The following is a 2,610-nucleotide window of genomic DNA, read 5'->3' on the forward strand; positions in this document are numbered from 1 at the left end:
AGAAGTAAATGTTTTTCTGGAACTCTCTTGCTTTTTCCATGATCTAGCAGATGTTGGCAATTTGACCTCTGGTTCCTCTGCCTTTTCTAAAACCAGCTTGAACATCTGGAAGTTCATGGTTCACATATTGCTGAAGCTTGGCTTGGAGAATCTTGAGCATTACTTTACTTGCGTGTGAGATAAGTGCAATTGTGCAGTAGTTTGACCATTCTTTGGCATTGCCTTTCTTAAGGATTGGGATGAAAACTGACATTTTCCAGTCCTGTGGCCACTGCTGAGTTTTCCAAATTTGCTGGCATATTGAGTGCACCACTTTCACAGCATCATCTTTTAGGATTTGAAATAGTTCAGCTGGAATTCTCCCACCTCAACTAGCTTTGTTCATAGAGATGCTTCCTAAGGCCCACTTGACTTCACATTCCAGGATGTCTGGCTCTAGGTGAGTGATCACACCATCGTAATTCTGGGTCGTGAACGTCTTTTTTTGTACAGTTCTTCTGTGTATTCTTGCCACCTCTTCTTAATATCTTCTGCTTCTGTTAGGTCCATATCATTTTTATTGTCATAAGATTGGTAGTTTTCCTGAGTTCTGAGGACACCTCTGTAATTTTTTTTGCAGTCATTTTAACTTTGGGGACTTTTCCAGATGAATCATCAAGAGAAGATTGTTTGAGTACCCTGAAGCTACCACTGAGACAATATTGAGTTTTAAATATTCAAAAACAATTATACAGGCTGTTATTTTTTGGGGAAAAACGTGGAGCTCTCAAACTTCCCCTGGACTCTGACTCCTCTCAGTGTGAGCAGAGGCTGAGATAATGAATTTTCTCTGCTTCAAAGACCTTAAAAGTGATGAAGATTGAGTAGGTCAAAAAGTAAAAATGTATGAAAATGTAATAAGTCTCTCAAATTGCAATGTGATGAAACCAACACTTCTTTGCTTGAAAGATATTCTATAGCCATGAGGTTTCTCCTGGTTGGAAAGATCAGGGAAACACTTCCTGGCCTGTGTTTGATCTCTTCTGGAAAACCTTTTAGGGGGACAAACCAGGTAGCCGTCCCTGGAGCTCTCACTGAACCCTCACCTCTCAAGAGGATTGTAGTTTGGAGGGTCAAAGGGAAGGAAGCTTAAAGAACCCCAAGCTCATTTACTATTTTCCTTTTCAATAATTCTGACTTCACTTGATCATGATTAGGAAACTTCCCAGAGGTAAGACTCAAGACTCTAGAGGTGACAGATGAATTTGTTGTTCCTGAAGTACACCAAGCATCTCCAGCCCTTTTCTGCCTAACTTCTCTTGTGGGTTTTGCCCTTCTGTAACATGGGCTTTAAGTTTAATCTTCTTTAAGGCAGTCCAGGGTATGGACTGGGTGTCAGGGGACCTGGTTTCTAAACTGGTTCCTTGAACAGATTTACACAAGTTACTTGCGTTTCTAGGTGTTATTTCCCTTATCTGTAAGATGGATGAATTGAATTAATTATACTTGCACTACTAGCCTCGTGTGATTATTTAAACTAAAATTCAGTAAAATTTAAAATTTCGTTTCTGAGTCACAGTAGCTACTTTTCAAGTGCCAAACAGCCACACATACCTGGTGGCTGCAGTATGGCATTGCATGATCCTACAGGGTTATTCTAGCTCCAGAAATTTCTGTTTCCCTGATTTGGTTTCATTCACGTTCCATAGTTGTATCTCTGTAAGTGATGTCTGCTCCCTCCCTCTTTCCCAAGCATTTCCTTCTTTGAACATTTTTTGGGTGGCTCCTCTATCACTCGAGTGGTGGACCAACAAGCACAATGTATGGTATCTGCCTTCATGGAGCCCACAGTCTAGTTGGGGAGATTGTGATTAATTGAATAAGCACACAAACGAATGTTGCATTATAAACCAGGATAAAAGAACACGATTCCGTGTGGATGTACTATAGAAGAAAAGAAGAAGAAAAAAAGAAAAAGAAAAAAGAGGAAAAATAAATCTGATGGAGGGAACAGCATTTTTTTAAGATGAAGTATAGTTGATTTACAGTGTTACAGTGGAGAACAGTATGCAGGATCCATAAAAAAACTAAAAATACAGCTACCATATGATCCAGCAATCCCACTCCTGGGCACATATCAGAGAAAAACAGCATTTGAAAAGACACATGCATGCCAGTGGTCGTTGTGGCACTATTTTCAACAGCCAAGGCATGGTAACTATCAGAATGTCCATCCACAGATGAATGCATAAAGAGGATGTGCTCCGTGTATACCGTGAAATATTACTTAGCCAGAAAACGGAATGAAATTGTCATTTGCAGCAACATGGATGGACCTGGAGATTATTATACTGAGTGAAGTCAGACTCTTGAGAAACCTGTATGCAGGTCAGGAAGCAACAGTTAGAACTGGACATGGAACACACTGGTTCCAAATAGGAAAAGGAGTACGTCAAGGCTGTATATTGTCACCCTGCTTATTTAACCTCTATGCAGAGTACATCATGAGAAATGCAGGGCTGAAAGAAGCACAAGCTGGAATCAAGATTGCCGGGAGAAATCTCAAGAACCTCAGATATGCAGATGACACCACCCTTATGGCAGAAAGTGAAGAGGAACTAAAAAGCCTCT

At 40.4% G+C, this 2,610-nt stretch overlaps 1 protein-coding gene across 1 annotated transcript in view; it reads left to right on the top strand.

The window, feature by feature from the left end:
• Positions 1-2,610, top strand: part of LOC105000759 (collagen alpha-4(VI) chain-like) — a 123,982-nt gene that overhangs the window by 693 nt on the left and 120,679 nt on the right.

The sequence above is a fragment of the Bison bison genome, unplaced genomic scaffold (assembly GCF_000754665.1).
Source record: "Bison bison bison isolate TAMUID 2011002044 unplaced genomic scaffold, Bison_UMD1.0 scf7180017864374, whole genome shotgun sequence".
Taxonomy (NCBI): domain Eukaryota; kingdom Metazoa; phylum Chordata; class Mammalia; order Artiodactyla; family Bovidae; genus Bison; species Bison bison.